The sequence below is a fragment of the Anolis sagrei genome, chromosome X (assembly GCF_037176765.1).
Source record: "Anolis sagrei isolate rAnoSag1 chromosome X, rAnoSag1.mat, whole genome shotgun sequence".
NCBI classification, from domain to species: Eukaryota; Metazoa; Chordata; class Lepidosauria; order Squamata; family Dactyloidae; genus Anolis; species Anolis sagrei.
The window spans coordinates 52,838,396-52,862,273 of NC_090034.1; the positions used below are offsets into that span (position 1 = coordinate 52,838,396).

Sequence of the window (23,878 nt, forward strand, 5' to 3'; positions counted from 1 at the left end):
CTGAAAAAGAAGAGAAAATTTAATATTAAATACATAGCTATAATATTTCAGTTATTGATCTCCTTCAATCGGTTATTGATTACTATTAATCTGTCTATCACTCATGGATCTCTCTCTATCATCGACCCAAGTCATCTATCTATAGCTATCTTTGATCTAAGTCATATTTCATTAATATATTGATCATAGATCTTTATCATAGATCTATAACTATCTGATCTATTGATCATAGATCTATCAATGAGAGAAATTGATATTGATCATTGATCTAAGTCATCTCTCTATAGCTATCTTTGACCTATTGATCATAGATCTATCATTGATATAAATAATATATCTATATTGATCTTTGATTGATCTATGTATCATCTGTCGATAGCCATCTTTGATTCATCTATTGATTTATCTGTATCATTGATCCATCTATCTATAGTAGTTATCTTTGATCTATTGATCATGAATCTCAATTATTGATCCGAATCATCTATACCTATCTTTGATTGGCCTATCTAACTAACAGAGGAGATAGGGTGGAACATAAATAATAATAATAATAATAATAATAATAATAATAATAATAATTGGTTCTTTCTCTTTATCTATTATAAATTGGACTCTCATTGATCTACTTCTCTCTATCTTTCAATATTCACCATAGTTCTTCCTCTCATTGATCTCAATCGATCGATCATCACTTTCTCTCTCTCTCACTGATCTATTTATATCTACCTTTGAATATCCATCATGTTTTCTCTCATTGATATCTATCGTCTAATAATAATAACAACAATAGCTTTGATCAATCATCTATAGCTTTGATCGATCAATCTATTTATTATTTCTCTTTCTCTACCATTGATCTACTTATATCTTTGAATATCAGTCATGTTTCTGCTCTATCTATCATTGATCCATCCATCCATTTATCACTAGCATCTATCTGTCTGTCGATCTATTTCTCTATTTATCATCTACTAATCTCTCTTCAGCTATCCATCCATCTTCTTATCTGTCCATCTATCCGTCTGTCACAATCTATCTATCCATATCTCTCTCTCTCTCTCCCTCCCTCCATCCAACTCTATCTATCTATCTATCTGTCTGTCTGTCTGTCTATCTATCTATCTATCTATCTATCTATCTATCTATCCATCCATCTATCTCTCTCCATCCATATCTACCTATCCATCCATCCATCCATCCATCCATCCATTTATCTCTATCCATTTGTCAAGTATCTCAGTTCCAACTTGTGTAGCTCTGGAGGAGTCTTCTATGAAGGATGTCACAGAGAAGCACAAGGGGTGAAGATATCAAACTTCGGTCGCACTACTTTCCTCCTATATAGGCCTAACTACCACATCATGAATCACTCAAGAATCCTGGCACCTGGAGGTTGCCCCTTTCCACATTCCAGAGCCCAGTTCTCCCCCCCCCCCCCCAAAAAAAAATATTTGGGCAATTGAGTTTTATGGCTGGTTATGTCCTATCCTCCCTTTTGGCCCATGGTCATGTGTTCTGTGTCATGGAGGCTGGTTGACAGTTGTATGGCATGAGCTAGAGATCATGACATCATCCATCCATCTCTATCTATCGAGCCATCCATCTCTCTCTCCATCTATCAATCCATCCATCCATCAATCTACTTATCCATCCATCAATCCATTAACTCTATCTATCTATCTATCTATCTATCTATCTATCTATCTATCCATTCATCTATCCCTATCTATTGATCCACCTCTATCTATCTATCTATCTATCTATCTATCTCTGTCGATCTATCTACCCATCTTTCTTTTCTATCCACCTCTCTCTCTCTCTATCCATCTATCCTTATCTATCAATTTATATATCTATCTATATATCTCCCTCCCTCCCTCCCTCCCTCCCTCTCTCTCTCTCTCTCTCTCTCCATCTATCAATCCATCTATCTATCTACAGTGGGGGGGAGGGGAAGTATTTAGTCAGATACCAATTGTACAAGTTCTCCCACTTCAAAAGATGAGAGAAGCCTGTAATTGACATCATAGGTAGACCTCAACTATGAGAGACAACATGAGAAAACACATCCAGAAAATCACATTGACTGATTTTAATGAATTTATTTGCAAATTATGGTGGAAAATAAGTATTTGGTCACCTACAAACAAGCAAGATTTCTTCTTTAGGAGGTCCTCTGTCCTCTACTCATTACCTGTAGTAATGGCACCTATTTGAACTTGTAATCAGTATAAAAGACACCTGTCCACAACCTCAAGCAGTCACACTCCAAACTCCGCTATGGTGAAAGCTGAAGAGCTGTCAAAGGACACCAGAAACAAAATTGCCACCCTGCACCAGACTGGGAAGACTGAATCTGCAATAGGCAAGCTGCTTGGTGTGAAGAAATAAACTGTGGGAACAATAATTAGAAAATGGAAGAGATACAAGACCACTGATAATCTCCCTCGATCTGGGGCTCCACCAAGATCTCACCCTGTGGGGTCAAAATGATCACAAGAACGGTGAGCAAAAATCCCAGAACCACACGGGGGAACTTAATGAATGACCTGCAGAGAGCTGGGACCAACGTCACAAAGGCTACCATCACTAACACACTACGCTGCCAGGGACTCAGATCCTGCAGTGCCAGAGGTGTCCCCCTGCTTAAGCCAGTACATGTCTGGGGCCAACTGCAGTTTGCTAGAGAGCATTTGGATGATCCAGAAGAGTATTGGGAGAATGTCATATGGTCAGATGAAACCAAAGTGGAACTGTTTGGCTGAAACACAACTTGTCGTGTTTGGAGGAGAAAGAATGCTGAGTGGCATCCAAAGAACACCACACCTACTTTGAAGCATGCGGGTGGCAACATCATACTTTGCGGCTGTTTCTCTGCAAAGGGACCAGGGCAACTGATCCGCACACATGAAAGAATGAATGGGGCCATGTATTGTGAGATTTTGAGTACAAACCTCCTTCCATCAGCAAGGGCACTGAAGATGACACGTGGCTGGGTCTTTCAGCATGACAATGATCCCAAGCACACCGCCAGGGCAACGAAGGAGTAGCTTTGTAAGAAGCTTTTCAAGGTCCTGGAGTGGCCTAGCCAGTCTCCAGATCTCAACCCTATAGAAAACCTTTGGAGGGAGTTGAAAGTCCGTGTTGCTGAGCGACAGCCCCAAAACATCACTGCTCTTGAGAAGATCTGCATGGAGGAATGGGCCAGCATACCAGCAACAGTGTGTGCCAACCTTGTGAGGACTTACAGAAAACATTTGACCTCTGGATATATAACAAAGTATTGAGATGAACTTTTGTTATGGACCAAATACTTATTTTCCACCATAATTTGCAAATAAATTTGTTAAAAATCAGACAATGTGATTTTCTGGATGCGTTTTCTCATGTTGTCTCTCATAGTTGAGGTCTACCTATGATGTCAGTTACAGGCCTCTCTCATCTTTTGAAGTGGGAGAACTTGTACAATTGATATCTGACTAAATACTCCCCACTCTATCTATCTATCTATCTATCTATCTATCTACCCATCCATCTAGCTATCTTTCCATCCATCTCCCTCTCTATCCATCTATCTATCAATCCATCATCCATCTATCAATCCATCCTGCACGACAGCTCCAAGAAAAATGCAGGGAACAAAATCAACCTCTGTACATGGTTTTCATTGACCTTGCAAAGGCATCCGACACAATGAATCGCAGCACTCTCTGGACCATCCTCCAAAAAATCGGGTGCCCTAACAAATTTGTGAACATCCTGCGGCTCCTCCATGATGACATGATGATAACTATCTTGGACAGCAATTGCTCCCAAAGTGACCCATTTAAGGTGGAATCAGGTGTCAAACAGGGATGTGTTATTGCCCCAACTTTATTCTCCATCTTCATCGCTATGATACTTCATCTTCTTGATGGGAAGCTTCCCACCGGAGTGGAAATCATCTATCGGACAGATGGCAAGCTGTTTAACCTCAGCAGACTGAAAGCCAAAACCAAGGTTACAACAACATCTGTTATAGAACTCCAGTATGCTGATGACAATGTTGTCTGTGCGCATTCAGAAGATCTACAAGCCACTCTAAACACCTTCGCAGAAGCATATGAGAAACTCAGCCTGTCATTGAACATCGAGAAAACCAAAGTGCTGTTCCAGCAGTCACCAGCCAACCCCTCTCCAATGCCAGGAATACAGCTTAATGGTGTAACATTAGAAAATGTTGACCATTTCCCCTACCTTTGCAGCCATCTCTCCACCAAAGTCAACATCGACACCGAAATACAACACCGCCTGAGCTCTGTGAGTGCAGCATTTTTTCAAATGAAGCAGAGAGCAGGGAGACCAAGGTGCTTGTTTATAAAGCTATTGTCCTCCCAACCCTGCTATACGCCTGTGAGATGTTGACTGTCTCCGACGTCACATGCAATTCCTGGAACGATTCCATCAGCGCTGCCTCCGGAAAATCTTGCAAATCTCTTGGGAAGACGAGCGGACAAACGTCAGCATGCTGGAAGAAGCAAAGACCACCAGCATTGAAGCGATTGTCCTCCACCATCAACTCTGTTGGACCGGCCACGTTGTCCGGATGCCCGACCACCATCTCCCAAAGCAGCTGCTCTACTCCGAACTCAAGAACGGAAAATGGAATGTTGGTGGACAGGAAAAGAGATTTAAAGATGGGCTCAAAGCCAACCTTAAAAACTCTGGCAAAGACACTGAAAACTGGGAAGCCCTGGCTCTTGAGTGTTCCAGCTGGAGGTCAGCTGTGACCAGCAGTGCTGCAGAATTTGAAGAGGCACGAATGGAGGGCGAAAGAGAGAAATGTGCCAAGAGGAAGGCGCGTCAAGCCAACCCCGTCCGAGACCGCCTTCCACCTGGAAACCAATGCCCTCACTGCGGAAGAAGATGCAGATCAAGAATAGGGCTCCACAGTCACCTACGGACCCACCGCCATGACACCGAACTTGGAGGACCATCATCCTCGGACTATGAGGGATCGCCTAAGACAGAAGAAGAAAGATCAATCAATCCATCACTCTATCTATCTACCCATCCATCTATCTATCTTTCCATCCATTTCCCTCTCTATCCATCTATCTATCAATCCATCTCCATCCATCTATCTATCTATCCATCCCTCCATCCATCACTCTATCTATCTATCTATCTATCTATCTATCTATCTATCTACCCATCCATCTAGCTATCTTTCCATCCATCTCCCTATCTATCTATCTATCTATCTATCTATCTATCTATCTATCCATCTCCATCCATCTATCCATTCATCCATCACTCTGTCTATCTACCCATTCATCTAGCTATCTTTCCATCCATCTCCCTCTATATCCATCTATTAATCCATCATCCATCCATCACTCTATCTACCCATCCATCTAGCTATCTTTCCATCCATCTCCCTCTCTATCCATCTATCTATCAATCCATCATCCATCTATCAATCTATCCATCACTCTATCTATCTACCCATCCATTTATATTTCCATCCATCTCCCTCACTATCCATCTATCTATCTATCTATCTATCTATCTATCTATCCATCCATCTCCATCCATCTATCTTTCCATCCATCCATCACTCTACCTACCTACCTACCTACCTACCTACCCATCCATCTACTTATTTCTGCCTATCTATCCATCTATCCATCAACTATGCATCCATCCACACGTCCATCTATAGCATGTCTCTCTAGGGCCATAGCGGGGGGTGGGGGCTGATGGTGGTGGTGGTGGTGGTGGTGGGGTTAAAAGTTCAGCCCTGCCCTGAAATGTGTCAGGTTAAAAAAGAAACCTAGTTTACTCATAACTTGTTTAACCAGTTAAAATTCTTGAATAAACCAGGTTTGGAGGGTAAGTTAGAACCCCTTTGGGGGTTAGAACCCTTAACCCTCCCTCTGGCTATGGCCCTGTCTATCTCCCTTTGATTTCCTTTCAGCTAAAACATTTTAAGAGGTATAAAGCCAAGTTGAAACTCAGTTTAAAAAAATTAAAACAAGGCAATATATTGAATCGAGGGAGACCAATATGATTAATGGGGAAAATAATGGGTTGCACAAGAATGGCGTTAAAGAAAAGTCTCAGTTTGAGGAAAATGGGTGGAAACAGAGAGCCAAAGATATCCAGGGCATCCTCAAAGAGGACTAGCACCTTGACAGGTTTGTGAAGGTGCTAATACAACCTGCAACAAACAGACTTCCTACCTGGCTCTTCCACCCTAAGGGCGCCACCTGGCTGAGGGAGAAGAATATGGCAATTTTGAGGTTTTTAAGCAGAGGTCAGGAGGGATCGGATGCTGCTGTCCTTTATTGCAGAATGGGGTTGGTCTGCATGGCCTTTGGGGTCTCTTCTAACTCCATGAGGATGGATGGTCATTTGTTGGGAGGGATTGGATGGTGCCGTCCTTTATTGCAGAGTGGAGTTGGACTGGATGGCCTTTAGAGGTCCCTATGGCACCCTTTTTTGTCCAATGGTTCCAAATGTGTTGGGGCCGGGGGGGGGGGGGGGTCGGAGCAGGAGAGCAAATCAAAGGCCGGCTACATAGATCTGCCGCTGGTTTCCTAGCACCAGCCTGGCCCACTAACCTACTTTGAGCATAATCAACGTCAACGGCTTTCTATGACAGATGCAAGCAAGGGGGGCGAAATATAATAAATCCAGACAGGGTCGACATCAGGTTTCAAGAAGATGGAGATGTCAGTTTGGTCCCAAAAAGGGGAGAAACAGACAGGTGGATTTGCCTCAAGGAAAAGAAGCACAGCAATAGGATTGAATGGAACCAAAGATATCCAGAGAACCCCCATAGCATCATCATCATCATCATCATCATCATCATCATCATCATCATCAAAAAAGAGAGTGGACATCCTTTTGGGAGATGCTTTAGCCAGAAATCCCACATCATCATCATCATCATCATCATCATCATCATTAGCGGTCCCCTGCCAGGAGTTGCTGTGGCCCAGTCTGGTGATCTGGAAAATAAAGTAATGAGAAAGTGTTGGCTTCTAATATATGTAATTCTTTGATGTTTGTGGGTAAACAGTATTTCTTGCTGTTTCTTTGTCAGAGTTGATGTGGAGAGTGTCTGGTTTGCCTACTCTGAAACATGGAACATATCATTGTACTTCTTTAGGAGTCTCTTTCAAATCTATGATACTATATCTGTTATATACACATGTGTGTGTGCGTGAATCATATCTATCTGTCTGTCTGTCTGTCTATCTGTCTGTCTATGTCTATATCTATGGCTGGATGTCTCTTTGTCAGGAAGGCTTTGATTATGTTTTCTTGCCCTGGTGAAGGGAGTTGGACTGGACGGCCTTAAGGCAGCATTTCTCAACCTGGGGGTCGGGACCCCTGGGGGGGTCACCATGGGGTGTCAGAAGGGTTGCCAAAGACCACCAGAAAACCCAGTATTTTCTGTTGGTCATGGGGTTCTGTGTGGGAGGTTTGGCTTTGGTGGGGTTCAGAATGCTCTTTGATTGTAGGTGAACTATAAATCCCAGTAACTACAACTCCCAAATGTCAAGGTCTATTTCCCCCAAACTCCTTCTGTGTTCATATTTGGGCATATTGAGTATTCGTGCCAAATTTGGTCTAGATCCTTTGTTGTTTGAGTCCACAGTGCTCTCTGGATGTAGGTGAACTACAACTCCAAAACTCAAGGTCAATGCCCACCAAGCCCTTCTAGTGTTTTCTGTTGGTCATGGATGTCCTGCGTGCCAAGGTTGGTTCAATTCCATCGTTGGTGGAGTTCAGAATGCTCTTTGATTGTAGGTGAACTATAAATCCCAGCAACCACAACTCCCAAATGACAAAATTCATTTTTAGTGATGGTCACTCCTTGGGTTAGTAGGTGTCTTGTGGCCAAATTTGACGGCAATTTGTCCAGTGGATTTTGAATTATGATGTCACTCAAAACGAACAGAGCATTTATATATATATAGATTACTATCTTGGGTACCCAGCGTTGCCTGGGTTATTTAAAAAAGTCAGTTTTTTAATTGTACAAAGTGCATAAGGTTGTGGGGGAACTACAACTGACATCATGCCAGGTTCACCCCAAGAATCTCCATCAGTACTTAAATTTTGTTATGTTGGGCAAGTTTGCTCAAGATGTATCATCGGTGTGGTTCAGTGTGCTCTTTGGCTGTAGGGTAAACTACAACTCCCACTATGGTGAGTCAGTCCCCTCAAACCCCTCCAGTAGGTTGAGCAAGCCATGGGGGTTCTGTGTGCCAAGTGTGGTCCAGGTCCATTATCGGTGGAGGTTTCTGATTGTGGGTGAACTACAACTCCCAGAAAGGAGGGGCAGTTTCTCCAAACCCCTCCAGTAAGCACATTTCGGCATATCAGATATGTGTGCCCTTTTTGGTTGAGATCCATCGGTGTCTGGGTTCAGTGTTCTCTGGGTGAAGGTGAACTACAACTCCCCCAAATCAAGGTGAATTTCCCCCAAAGACCTCCAGTATTTTTTGTTGATCATGGTGGCTCTGTGTGCTATGTTTGGTCCAATTCCATCTCAGTTCAGAGTGTTCACTGGTTGCAGGTGAACTATAAATCCCAGTATCTACAACTCCCAAATGTCCAGGCCAATTCCCCTCACAACCCACCAGTATTGAAATTTGTGCATATCAGGTATGCATGCCAAGTTTGGTCCAGATCCAGCATTGTTTGGCTTCACAGTTCACTATAACCTACAATGTCTGTGTAAGTGGACACTCCAGCCACATACACACATGCCGGTACATATTTTCACTTTTATTGTGTGTATAGATGACCTTAGGTACCCAGCAATACCCAGATATGGTACTTTCTAATGCTGTTGATTACAAATAGTCATTGCTTGGTTTTGGATTTTATGAATGTTCCTATTGTAAATACATACAGCTCTCTGAATGTAGGATACACATGGATCTTTGGATATGGGTGGACTACAACTCCCATCATCCTCCCACAAGTCCTCTTTGAAATCCTGCCAGTATGAGGAGTATATTTGCCAAGTTTGGTCCAGAGCCATTGTCGGAGGGGTTCACAGGGCTCTTGGTATGCAGGGGGACTACAAATCTCATCATCCTGTGTTATTTCAATTGTTGGTGGTGTTTGCAGGGCTCTTTGGATATGACTAGACTATAATTCCCATCACCCGGTGTCATTTTCATCAGCGGGGTTCACAGTGCACAGTGGGTGGAGTACAACTCTCATAATCATGTATCGTTTCCATCATCGGTGAGGTTACACGGTTCTCTGGATGTGGGTGGGCTTACTACAACTCCCATCATCCTGTGTAACTTCCATCGTTGGTGGTGTTTGCATGGCTCTGGATGTGGTTGAACTTCCATCACCCTGTGTCATTTCAATAGCCGGTTTGGCTTGCATGGCTCTCTGGACATGGGTGGACTACAACTCCCATCATCATGTGTCATTTCTGGCTCTGGTGGGGTTCGTGTGGCTCTCTGGGTGTGGGTGGATTCACTACAACTCCCATCATCCGGTGTAATTTATATTGTTGGTCGTGTTTGCATAGCTCTCTGGGTGTGGGTGGACTACAGCTCCCATCATCATGTGTCATTTCCATCATCAGTAGGGTTCACATGGCTCTCTGGATGTGGGTAGGTTTACTACAACTCCCATCATCCAGTGTAATTTCTATTGTTAGTGACATTCGCATGGCTCTCTGGATGTGGGTGGACTACAAGTTCCATCATTATCTGTCATACACACACCCCCACCAGTGTTTTCAGTTGACCATGATGGGTCTTATGTTGCAAATTTGGTCCAGATACATAGATACTTTTGTTATATATGCACACACACACATATTAGATGTATATGTGTACATTTGATTGAATGTAATCTCTTTTCTTTTGCCAAGAACACAGCAAGAAAGGAATTACGCTGCCTCTCTGGCTGTCCTCCAGCCTTTTAATCCGGTCCTCAACGCTGCGTCTTAATCGTCTTTGGACAAGGAATTCCAGCCTCTGTTTATCCACTGCCTATATATATCGCAGAAATAATACATCCCCATGCAGTGGGGTCTGTATCTATCTATATACCGTAATATGTTTGTATGTATCTATCTACTGGAGAGTTTGGGAGGGGTAGACCCAGGATGATAGGAGTTGTAGTCCACCTGCATCCAGAGAGCACTTTGAACCCAACGAATAATGGATCTGGACCAACATGGCCAATTATGAATACTAGCATTGGGGGGGGGGGGGGAACCTGACCCAGGATGATGGGAGTTGTAGTCCACCCTCATCCAGGGAACACTGTGGACCCAACGGATCATGGACCTGGATGAAACTTGACAAATATACTTCCTATGACCAATTCTGAATATTGGCAGTATTTGGTGGGACTTGACTCAGGGTGATGGGAGTTGTAGTCCACTCACATCCAAAGAGCACTGTGAACCAAACTGATGATGAATCTGGACCAAACTTGGTACACATACCCAACATGACCAACTTTGTATACTGGTGGTCTTTTTTTGGGGGGGGGGGGTGAGCATGGACAATGGGAGTTGTAGTCCACCCACATCCAGAGAATATTGTGAACCCAACTGACAATGTATCTGGACCAAAAATGGCTTCCATACTCAACATGGCCAACTTTGAATACTGGCAGCGTTTGAGTGGGATGTGACCCAGGATGATGGGAGTTGTAGTCCACCCACATCCTTATACGTTTCCTAATGGGACCATTCCTAAATCCCCCAAACAAGCAAGACCCAATCAGCCAAATGCCCATGAGGAGCCATTGTTGCTGGGGAAACTGGTGTTTTCCATGACTGGTGATTTCCATGACTTGAGAAGACCTTTGCAGCAGGTGAGTGAGAGAGCGAGAGCGCACTTTCTCAGCCTCAAACTCCTCCGAATCAACTTTGCCCAGAAAAAGAAAAACAACTTTATCGGAAGTGATTTCTGGTGGGACATCTGGCCCGACGGAGAGCGGTACCAGAAATAAAAGTCTCGTAAAAAGATATTGTTTTGGTTCAATGGAGAAAGTAATCAAGGCTATTTGCGGTGGGTTTTTTTACGATGAAAGAGGACAGCAATAAGAAGGCAAACACCAGCTTGGCTTTATAAGCCTATTAGGCCTTTACATAATAAGGCGCCATCTCCGCTGAAGTGTTTGCCTTCAAGAATGAGAGAAAGTCACTTTTTTAAAGGAAAAATGGGAAAGTAGAGGAAGAGGATAATGTTGTTCCAACAGGGCTTTGCAGAAGGGCACAACGTGGGGTCAAACCGCTTTTATTCTACAGTGTAGATGCACCGAATGAATGCTGCTTGTGCAAGGCACATCCGAAGGAGGGAAAGTCGAGATTTTTTACGATGCAGAGAATGGATAGGGATTATAGGTCCCTCACTTCCCACCATAATATGATATCATGTAATAATTTAAAATATTGCGTAATATGAAATATGAAATATAAAATAAAATATAGCATAATATGAGATATATAATACGATATGATAATATATATTATCGGGGGGGAGAAGGGCAGGGTACAAATATAGGAAATAAATAAATAATAAATAAATATGAAATATAAAATTAGAAATGTAATAAAATATTAAAATATATCGCATATAAAATATAAAATAACTAGCTTTACCCGCCACGCGTTGCTGTGGCCAACCTTCTCTCCCTCTTTCTCTCCTTCTTTCACTCCTTTCTTCATTTCCTTTTCTTCTTTCCTTTCTTCCTTCTCTACCTGTTTACTTCCTTCCTTAGCTTTTTGCTCCCATCCTTCCTTCTCTTTATTTCTTTCCTTCCCTCCCTCTTTCTCTCCTTCTTTCTCTTCTTCCTTTGCTCCGTCTTTCCTCCCTTCCCTTTTTTCTTTTCTTCTCTCCTCCTTCCTTCTCTTCCTCTTTCCTTCCTTCCCTTTTTTCCTTCCTCTTTCTCTCCTTTCTTCCCTCTCTCTTTCCTTCCTTCCTTCGCTCGACTTCCAGACTTCCTTTTCTTTCTTTCTTTTCTTCCCTCCCTTTCTCTTTTTCCTTCGCTTTTTTCCTCTCTTCCCCTTCCCAAATTCCCCTTCCTTTTGACACCTTCCCTTCCCCTTCTTCTTTTTTCTATCTTTCTTTCCTTTCCTCCTTCCTTCCTTTCTCCCTTCTTTCCCATCCTCCTTCTCTCTCTTTATTCTTTCTTTCCTATCTTTCTTCTTTCATATACCTTCTCAACTTCTCCTTCCTTCCTTCATACACCTTCCCTCCCTCCCTTCCTTCCTTCCCTTCCTTTCTCCGTTCTTTCCTATCTTCCTTCTCTCCCTTTCTTCTTTCTTTCCTTCCTTTCTTCTTTCATATACCTTCTCAACTTCTCCTTCCTTACTTCCTTCATACACCTTCCCTTCCCTCCTTTCTTCTTCCGTCCTTCCTTCCTTTCTCCCTTCTTTCCCATCCTCCTTCTCTCCCTTTCTTCTTTCTTTTCTTCCTTTCTTTCTTGTTTCATATACCTTCTCAACTTTTCCTTCCTTCCTTCCTTCCTTCCTTCCTTCCTTCCTTCCTTCCTTCACCTTCCCTTCCCCTTCCCACTTTTCTTCTTTCTTTCCTTCTTTCTTTCCTTCCTTCCTTGCTATTTACACCCCTTCCCCTCATTTCCGTCCTTTCTTCCCTCTCCCGATTCCTTCCCTCCTTCCCCTTCCTCACCAATGGCGGAGCCAGGCGGCGGTGTGCGGGGGCGTCCTGGGCCGGGCGTTGCGGTGGCCGATGGGCTGTCCTCGGCAGAGCCGGGCCGCGGTCTCTCCCGTCCGGACCACAAAGGCACGCAGCGGGGGCCTCCCGCGCAGCCTCCGCAGGTCGCGCAGCATCCTGGCCCTCAGCGAGCACAGCCGGCCGAGCTCCAACTCCCAGGCCGGGGCTTCAGTGTCAGCAGGTAGGCCGCATTGTAGAACTACAGTTCCCAGAGTGCATTGCGTGTGTACTTCCTCCCCTGGGCATTGCGCATGCTCAGTTGGTTTTTGTAATTGTGAGTTTGTTGAAATGTTGTTTGGAATTTTGATGAGTGTTGTGCATACCTTGTGGGTTGAGATATGTGCATGGCAAATTTGGTGAGTTTTCGTCGGGGGTTTTTCGCATTTTGCTGTCCCGTTGAACGCCCTTTCCCTTTTTATATATATAGATATACATAAAATGTATATTTCTAAAATATATAGAAAATAAATAATACATAGAAAAGATATAATATATAATGATATATATTAGCAGTGGGTTAAAGCGCTGAGCTGCTGAGCTTGTTGACCGAAAGGTCGCAGGTTCGAATCCGGCGAGCAGTGTGAGCTTCTGCTGTCAGCCCCAGCTTCTGCCTACCTAGCAGTTCGAAAACATGCAAATGTGAGTGGATCAATAGGTACTGCTCCAGCGTCCCATGCAGTCATGCCGGCCACATGACCTTGGAGGTGTCTATGGACAATGCCAGCTCTTCAGTTTAGAAATGGAGATGAGCACCACACCCCGGAGTCGGACACAACTGGACTTCATGTCAGGGGAAAACCTTTACCTTTACCTTAGACTATAATAATATAATATAAATAATAAATTATAGAATATAGAATATAAAATAATTTACAAAATAAAATAAAAATATAATAAAATATAAAAATATATAAAACGTAAAATACAAAATAACATAGAGAATATAAAATGAAATAGAAAAATATATAGAACATAAAATATAAAATTATATATAATATATAAAATTATATATAACATATACAAATATAAATATATATATATACATGCTGTAATATGCCTCAAGTCATGAGGCGAGTGAGAAATAAAATAATAATAATAATAATAATAATAATAATAATAAGATATAGTAAAAAATATCACAATATATAGAATATAAAATAAAATGTGAGAGCTGGATCATAGGGAAGGATGAGCAAAGGAAGATAGATGCTTTTGAACTGTGGTGTTGGAGGAAATAAAATAAATATAAAATAAAATAAATATGGAGTCAATGAAAGATTTGCAGTGTTTCTCAACCTTCCTAATGCTGCGACCCCTTAATACAGTTCCTCATGGTATGGTGACCCCCAACCATAAAGGTATTTCCATTGCTACTTCATAACTGCAATTTTGCTGCTGTTATGAATCCTAATGTAAATATCTGATATGCAGGATGTATTTTCATTCACTGGACCAAATTTGACACAAATATCCAATATGCCCAGATTTTAATACTGGGGTGGGGGGTGGGGGGGGTGGGGGAGGAATTGATTCTCTCATTTGGGAGTTGTAGTTGCTGGGATTTATAGTTCACCTACAATCAAAGAGCATTCTGAACTCCACCAACGATGGAATTGAACTAAACGTGGCACACAGAACTCCCATGACCAACAGAAAATATTGGAAGGGTTTGGTGGGCATTGACCTTGAGTTTTGGAGTTGTAGTTCACCTATATCAGGAGAGCACTGTGGACTCAAACAATGATGGATCTGGACCAAACCTGGCACGAATCCTCAATATGACAAAATGTGAACACTGGTAGAGTTTGGGGAAAACAGACCTTGACATTTGGGAGTTGTAGTTCCTGGGATTTATAGTTCACCTACAACCAGAGAGCATTCTGAAGCCCACCAATGATAGAATTGGACCAAACTTCACACACAGAACCCCCATGACCAACAGAAAATACTGTTTTCTGATGGTCTTTGGTGATCCCTCCGACACCCCCCTTGTGACATTTCTTGAACATGTCCAAGAGCCCTGCCAATGTCCTCTACAAACGCCATACTGCCCACCACCATGCTGCCCATGGGGGACAATTTCATCCTAGATTTTATGTATTTCCTCCACCACAGGCATCCCAGTGTTTCTTATTACTCTCTCCATTGGTGTAGAATTTGCATGACCCACCCACTGCCTCTACCATAACACTTTCCTATTCTTATCTATAGCACACAGCTAACAGAGGAATTCATCGGCAGCTTAACACACTAGAGAGGTTTGGAGAGAATTCACCATGATTTATAGGAGTTGTAGGTACTGGGATGTATAGTTCATCTGCAGTCTAAGAGCACTCTGAACTCCACCAACAATGGACCTGGAACTAACTTGGCACACAGAAGCCCCATGACCAAAAAATATACTGGAGGTCTTTGGAAGGATTTATAGGAGTTGTAGTTCACCTACATCCAGAGCGCACTATGAACCCAAACAATGATGGATCTGGGGCACACTTGGCATGCATACCCGATATGCCCAAATCGGAATACTGGTGGGGCTTGAGGGTTATTGGCCTGGACATTTTGGAGTTGTAGGTACTGGGATGTATAGTTCACCTGCAATCAGTGAGCCGCCTGAACTCCACCAAAGATGGAATTGGACCAAACTTGGCACACAGAGCCCCCATGACCAGCAAAAAGTACTAAAGGTCTTTGGGGAAAATTCACCTTGATTTGGGGGAGTTGTAGTTCATCTACATCCAGAGAGCACTGTGAAACCAAACACTGATGGATCTGGACCAAACTTGACACACATACCTGATATGTTGAAATTTGATAACTGGAGGGGTTTGGGGGGAATTGACACCCCCGCGCGACCCCCTCAGGGGTCCCGACCCCCAGGTTGAGAAACACTGGATTAGAGGAAATCCAACCCCAAATAGGTAAACAAATCATCCAGGAATACCTGGCCGCTCTAAACGAATTCAAGTCCCCAGCGTCGGATCAACTACATCCAAGAGTATTGAAGGAACTAGCGGAAGTTATTTCAGAACCACTGGCAATCATCTTTGAGACTTCTTGGAGAACAGGACAAGTCCCAGCAGATTGGAGGAGGGCAAATGTGGTTCCTATCTTCAAGAAGGGAAAAAAGGACAACCCAAACAATTAACAATGTCTGGTCAGCCTCACGTCGATACCAGGTGAGATTCTGGAAAAGCTCATTAAGGAAGTGGTCTGCAAACACTTAGAAATGCATGTGGTCATCGCTAATAGTCAACATGGATTCATCAAAAACAAGTCATGCCAGATTAATCTGATCTCTTTTTTTCGATAGAATTATAAGCTGGGTAGATGTGGGGAAGGCTGTAGATGGAGTGTATGTGGATTTCTGGAAGGCCTTCCTTCAACAAGGTCCCCCATGACCTTCTGGCAAGAAGTCCAATGTGGGCTAGGCAAAACTACGGTGAGGTGGATCTGGAATTGGTTAAGTGAATGAACCCAGGGGGTGATTCTCCCCAATGCTTCCTCTTCATCCTGGAAAGAAGTGACGAGTGGAGTGCCACAAGCAGGGTTCCATCCTGGTCCCAGTCCTGTTCCACATCTTCATTAATGACTTAGAGCAGGGGTTCTCAAACTTTTTAAACACAAGGCCAGGTCACAGTCCCTCAAACTGTTGGAGGGCCAGATTATAATTTGAAAAAAACCCCCATGAATTCCTATGCGCACTGCACATATCTTATTTGTACAGAAAAAAACCCCACTTAAAAACAATACAATAATTAAAATGAAGAACTATTTTAACAAATATAAACTTTCTTTCTTTCTTACTTAGGTGATCCCTTGTTGTCCGAGTAGGATAGTCTTCCAAGGTCAGTGTACTGGTGGGTCCGTAGGTGACTGTGGAGCCCTATTCTTGATCTGCATTTTCTCCCGCAGTTTCCAGTGGAAGGCGTTCCGGGTTGGGGTTGACCTGACGCACCTTCCTCTTGGCATGTTTCTCTCTTTCGCCCTCCATTCGTGCCTCTTCAAATTCTACAGCACTGCTGGTCACAGCTGACCTCCAACTGGAGCACTCAAGGGCCAGGGCTTCCCAGTTCTCAGTGTCTATGCCAGAGTTTTTAAGGTTGGCTTTGAGCCCATCTTTAAATCTCTTTTCCTGTCCTCCAACATTCAGTTTTCCGTTCTTGAGTTTGGAGTAGAGCAACTGCTTTGGGAGACGGTGGTTGGGCATCTGGACAACATGGCCGGTCCAGTGGAGTTGATACCATCATGTCATCATGGAGGAGCCGCAGGATGTTCACAAATTTGTTAGGGCACCCAATTTTTGGGAGGATGGTCCAGAGAGCGCTGCGATTCACTGTGTTGAATGCCTTTGCAAGATCAATGAATGCCATGTATGGGTAAATGACCTTGGAGGGCCATATTCTGCCCTCAGGCCTTAGTTTGAGGACTCCTGTCTTAGAGGAATCAAAGGATCAAGGGTCTGGAGAACAAGCCCTATGAGGAGTGGCTTAAAGAGCTGGGCATGTTTAGCCTGAAGAACAGAAAGCTGAGAGGAGACATGATGGCCAAGTCATAAGGAGGAGGGAGCAAATGTTTTCTGCTGCCTTGGTGACTAGGATGCAATGGAACAATGGCTTCAAATTACAGGAAAGGAGATTCCACCTGAACATGGGGAAGAACTTCCTGACTGTGAAAGCCGTTCAGCAGTGGAACTCTCTCTCTCTCTCTGCCCCAGAGTGTGGTGAAGGCTCCTTCTTTGGAGGCTTTTAAGCAGAGGCGAGGTGGCCATCTGTCGGGGGTGCCTTGAATGCGATATTCCTGCTTCTTGGCAGAATGAGGTTGGATTGGATGGCCCACGAGGTCTCTTCCAACTCTATAATTCTATGAAAAATATAATAAAATATAAAATTATATATATATGTGTGTGTGTGTGTGTCTACATATCTAATATAATATAATATAATATAATATAATATAATATAATATATAAAATAAATAAGATATAAAATATAAAATAAAATAAATGGTAAAATAGAAAATTTTATATATATATATATATAATTATAAAATAAATAAGATATAAAATAAAATAAATGGTAAAATAGAAAATATAATAAGATATAAAATATAAAACGAAATGTAAAATAATAAAATAAAATATACAACATGTAAGATATATGAAATCAAAAAATATAGAAAACATATAGAAATATATAAAATTTTAAATAAATGAAATTAAATTAAAAAGTGAAATACTACAAATAAATCCTTTGTGTTCGTGTGCTTCCAGTGTCCTTACCTGCATGTTCTGGGACACAAAAGCTGACCTGGGGCATTAAGGCGGCATAATCCCACTGAGCTGCTAAGACCGACGGCCAAAAATAGTTGGGAGATATAGTTTAAAAAAAGACACAGATAGAAATGCAGCAGCAAGAAGCAAAGGAAGAGGGAAGCTGCATGCAAACTGCTTCTGAACCCGGTCCTAGTCCAACCTTTCCTTTGATTTCTCTATCTCTAATGCAGAATTTGACCAGCAGAGTGACAATCTATTTGGCATTAATCCTCTGCCTTCCCATTTTTCTCAGTGGCCTTTCAAGTCGAAATAGGGCTAGAGAATCATGGAAACCCCAAAGTTGAAAGGGACCCTATTTCTCTATAGTATCTATATCTACTGTATATCTATCTATCTATCTATCTATCTATCTATCTATCTATCCAAAAAATAAATGTGAAAATATGGGTGTATGTGGCTGGGCTGTCCACTTACACAGACAAGCTTCCACCTCCACAAACAGCTATAGCTCCCATTACCCAGGAAACACCAAAGGCCCTCCCTCCAATGACATTGCAGGTTATTGTGAGTGTTGTGAACATACCCAAGAGCCCTGCCAAAGTCCTCCACAAACTCCATACTGCTCACCACCCAAGTGAAGGCATTCATACAGGGAAAATTTCATCCTAGATTTTCTGTTTTTCCTCCACCACAGACATCCCAGTGTTCCTTACTCTCTCGACTGGTGTGGAATTTGCATGAGCCCGCCCACTGCCTCTCCCATAGCCCCTTCCTACTCTTTTCTATGGCACACACCAAACAGAGGAATTCATCAGCAACTGAATATACTGGAGGGGTTTGGGGAGAATTCACCATGATTTATAGCAGTTCTAGGTACTGGGATGTATAGTTCACCTGCAATCTAAGAGCAGCACTATGAACTCCACCAAAGATGAATTTGGACCAAACTTGGCACACAAAGCCCCCAAGTCCTGCAAACAATACTGGAGGTCTTTGGGGAAAATTCACCTTGATTTGGGGGAGTTGTAGTTCACCTACATCCAGAGAACATTGTGAACCCAATCACGGATCACCTGATATGCCGAAATTTTATTCCTGGAGGAGTTTGGGGGGAACTAACCTTCCTGAACACTGAACCCCACCGATGCTGCATCTAGAGCAAACTTACCCAGCATAACAAACTTTAAATACTGATAGAGTTTCTTGGGGTTAACCTGGCATGATGTGAGTTTTAGTTCACCCACAACGTTATGCATTTTGTACAATTAAAAATTGACTTTTTCATTTATATACGTCACTAGAACTTTCTTTTTCTCCGGGCCAGATGCATAATACATCTTTCCCAGAGATTTTTGTTCCAAATAAGCAGTATGTTTTTGTGCAATGTGTGTTTTTTCTAACGGGATTAAATCGTAACTACCTTTTTTTAAGTGTTGCCAATTTTTTTTTCTTTTATTAGGGGAATTCAATCTATTAACATTATTACAGTAGATCTTAATTCTCCAGGCCATGGTTGTCATTGGTCTCTTCCTCTAAGTCTGTATTTGTCTTTGTCTTGTCCGTTTGGAGCAGGGGTCCCCAAACTATGGCCCGTGGGCTGTATGCGGCCCGCTGAGGGCATTTCTGGCCTGGCCATGCCCACCTGGCGCCGCTCCGCCAATTGCGGACACCCTCCGCTCCGGCCGCTCTGCCTGTGTGGGAGGGAGAAGCCTCCCAGGTGGGTCCTCTGCAGAGCAGAGCAGCCAGAGCAGAGGGTGTCCGCAATTGACGGAGCGGCGCAGGGTGGGCGTGGCCAGGGAACACCAGCTTCCCTGGCCATGCCCACCTGGCGCCGCTTCATCAATTGCGGACACCCTCTGCTCCGGCCGCTCTGCCTGTGTGGGAGGGAGAAGCCTCCCAGGTGGGTCCATTGCAGAGCAGAGCGGCTGGAGCAGAGGGTGTCTGCAATTGATGGAGCGGCGCTGGGTGGGCATGGCCAGGAAACACCGGCGTGGTGAAGGCAGGTGAACTACAACTCCAAAACTCAAGGTCAAAGCCCACTAAACCCAGTATTTTCTGTTGTTCATGGGAGTTCTGTGTACCAAGACTGGTTCAATTCCATCATTGGTGGAGTTCAGAATGCTCTTTGATTGAACTATAAAACCCAGCAAATACAACCCCCAAACGCCACCAGTGTTCACATTTGGACATATTGAGTATCAGTGCCAAGTTTGGTCCAGATCTATCATTGAGTCCACAGTGATTTATGGAGGCAGGTGAACTACAACTCCAAAACCAAAGGACACTGCCCACCAAACCCTCCCAGTATTTTCTGTTGGTCATGGGAGAACTGTGTGCCAAGTTTGGTTCAATTCCATCGTTGATGGGGTTCAGAATGCTCTTTGATTGTAGGTGAACTATAAATCCCAGCAAGTACAACTCCCAAATGTCAAGATTCTATTTTCCCCAAACTCCACCAGTGTTCAAATTTGGGCATATTGAGTATTTGTGCCAAGTTTGATCCTGATCCATCATCGTTTGAGTCCACAATGATCTCTGACTGTAGGTGAACTACAACTCCAAAACGAAAGGACACTGCCCACCAAACCCTTCCAGTATTTTCAGTTGGTCATGGGAGAACTGTGTGCCAAGTTTGGTTCAATTCCATTGTTGGTGGGGTTCAAAATGCTCTGTGATTGTAGTTGAACTATAAATCCCAGCAACTACAACTCCCAAATGACAAAATCAATTTTTTGTGTGAAGGACATACATTGGGTTGTTAGGTGTCTTGTGTCCAAAATTGGTGTCAATTCACCCAGTGGTTTTTGAGTTCTGTTAATCCCACAAACGAACATTACATTTTTATTTATATAGAAGTGTGGGTTTTTGTTTTTTGATTTTGGGGGGGGGGGGGTTGCACTGCAAATAATATATGTGCAGGAATTCATTCATTTTTTTTTCAAATTATAATCCGGCCCTCCAACAGTTTGCGGGACTGTGACCCGGCCCTGTTCAAAAAGTTTGGGGACCCCTGGTTTGGGCGGTATAATCTTTGGGTGATTTTTCTCTTGGTCTTTTCCTTCTGTTGTCATTTATTTATTTATTTATTTGATGCACTTATTAACCGCCATTCTCAGCCCATAAGGGCGACTCATGGCGGTGTACAGTACACATAAAAGACAATTACAAAAAGCCAGTTTCAACAACATATAACTACACAACAATTACAGACTACACTAAAAATCCGCTTCGTCTCTTAGTGGAATCATAGCCAGTCTCATATTCCTTGTTCCATTCCAATTCTCATTACCGTAATGTCTAGCACTTAATTGAATGCTCTCTCGAACAGCCATGTCTTAAGGCTTTTTCGAAAGGACAAGAGGGAGGGCGCCTGTCTGATGTGTGCGGGGAGAGTGTTCCACAGCCGGGGGGCCACCACCGAGAAGGCCCTCTCCCTCGTCCCTGCCAGCCATGCCTGAGAGGCAAGCGGGATAGAGAGGAGGGCCTCCCCAGATGATCTCAAGGTCCTCGTGGGCTCGTAGGCCAAGATGCGGTCAGAAAGGTATTTTGGGCCGGAACCGTTTAGGGCTTTGTAGGCCAAAACCAGCACCTTAAATTGGGTCCGGTAGCAAATCGGCAGCCATTGGAGCTGGGACAACAAGGGTGTTGTGTGCTCCCTGCCACCCGCTCCAGTTAGTAACATGGCTGCCGCACGCTGAACCAGCTGAAGCTTCCGGGCCGTCTTCAAGGGCAGCCCCACGTAGAGAGCGTTGCAGTAGTCCAGGCGGGATGTGACAAGAGCGTGTACCACCGTGGCCAAGTCAGACTTCCCGAGATACCGGCGCAGCTGGCGCACGAGCCTGAGCTGTGCAAATGCTCCCCTGGTCACCGCTGAAACCTGGGGGTCCAGGCTCAACGATGAATCCAGGGTCACACCCAAGCTGCGAACCTGCGCCTTCAAGGGGAGTGCGACTCCGTCCAGCACAGGCTGTAACCCTATACCCCGTTCGGCCTTGCGACTGACCAGGAGTACCTCTGTCTTGTCTGGATTTAGTTTCAGTTTGTTCGCCCTCATCCAGACTGTTACAGCGGCCAGGCACCGGTTCAGGACCTCGACAGCCTCCTTAGTAGCAGGTGGAAAGGAGTGACAGAGTTGGACATCATCTGCGTACAGATGACACCGCACCCCGAAACTCCGGATGATCTCACCCAGCGGCTTCATGTAGATATTAAACAGCATGGGGGACAGTATGCAACCCTGTGTCATATTCTTCATTTTCTTTTATTCGCGATGTTCCTAATGAATCTTCTTCTCTGTTTTTTTTTTTTGTATGATGCACTCGGTTTGTTTCCTTCTTCTTTATTCATTTCTTTTTTCTCTTTTTCTTCATTTTAATAAATTTCTCCCAAAATGCCTTTGCTTTGAATTCGGATGTAAGCCAATATTTAGTTTCCTTCCATGTTACCATTAGGCCCTCTTTCTTCTCCCATTTGAATTTAACATTTCTTTTCTTTAATTCATCTGTCAAAAAGTAGTATTCGCGTCTTTTTCCAGTGTTATTGATGGAATTTCCTTTAAGATTGCTATTTTATTTCCTTTGTATTAAATTGGTGAATTCATGTTTTCTTTCAATATCTCATCCCTCAATGTTTTCCTTATGCAGCAAACAATCACATATCTAGGTGTTCTACTATTTTGAATAATTTGTTTGAATTCTGAAAATCCTATCTAAATTAATCTCAATATCCATTTTGGTTCTTTTGGTGATATGTATTATCATGTCCATTATAATCTCTTTAATGTTTTCGTAGTCTTCCTCATTTATGTTTCTAAATCTTAGTTGGTATTTTTTCTCTTTCATTTATAAGGACTCTTGTTGAGTTTGAATTGAGTTTATTATTCCTTCCAGGTTGTGGATTTTTTTCTCATAACTCCTTGTTCGGTTTTAATGATCTTGTTTTCATTTAGTAGCTCTTTGTTCTCTTGTTTCAACTTCTCTGTATCTTCTTTCATAGTTTTAATCTCTTCTTTGATTATTATAAGTGACCCTTCATTTCCTGTTTTATTTCATCCATTTCTTCTCTAATTATTTTGTTTTGTGTATTTTGATTACCTTGTATCTTTTTGACTTCTGTTTGGAGTTTCATAATTTTTCTAATTACATCTTTAATCCCCTGTTCTTCTGGAAGGGAGCCTCTTCTTCCTGTCCCCGATCCTTTTTTCTCCATGTTCCTTTTCTTCTCCTGTTTCTCCTTTTGTGCTTGAGACATCTGGATCCAAAAGAGAGGAATACAACAAACTAGAGAAGGAAATAGAAAGTTGGGAAAACCAGGCTAAAAAGGAACCACAAAATAAAAAAATTATCCACTTGGAACTATTAAGGAAACAAATGAACACATTACAATTAGATGAGATGGAAAAGAATCTCAAATTTGCAAAACAATACCACTTCAAGAATGCCAACAAGATAGGGAAGTGGCTAGCGAGGAAGATTGCAATAGTAAAAAATAGAGGGAAAAGGGAAAAGCTACCACCACACTAAAGATATTATGGATCAATTTGTAAAATATTACAAAGAAATATATAAAGATGATAATATACCTAGAGAAAAAATAATGCACTATCTAGGGAAACAGGACATCCCAAGAATAACAGAAGAATAGAGAGAAAATGTAAATAAAAAAGTTACACGCGAAGAAATAAAAAAGACTTTACAAAATATGCCAATAGATAAAGCTCCGGGACCAGATCTATAAGGTCTTCCAAGATATATTAATACCACAATTACAGAAGGTGATGAACAATGTAATAGAAGAAGGGAATATACCAAACTCATGGAAAAGAAGCAATAATTTCAATAATACACAAAGAAAACACAGATAGTACATCAGTAAAAATTCC

At 42.7% G+C, this 23,878-nt stretch overlaps 1 long non-coding RNA gene across 2 annotated transcripts in view; it reads right to left on the minus strand.

The window, feature by feature from the left end:
• Window positions 1–6,538: 6,538 nt before the first annotated feature.
• LOC132781094 (uncharacterized) overlaps window positions 6,539–23,878 on the minus strand; it is a 68,188-nt gene continuing 50,848 nt past the window's right edge. The window contains exons 2-3 of one of the 2 annotated variants that reach the window (XR_009631965.2): window positions 23,091–23,247; window positions 6,539–6,998 (exon numbers count right to left, since the gene is read on the minus strand). This is a non-coding gene — a long non-coding RNA (uncharacterized lncRNA). Of the gene's footprint in view, window positions 6,999–16,817; window positions 17,586–23,090; window positions 23,248–23,878 lie in introns of those variants that run through there. The other variant, XR_010910522.1, reaches the window with a different exon arrangement.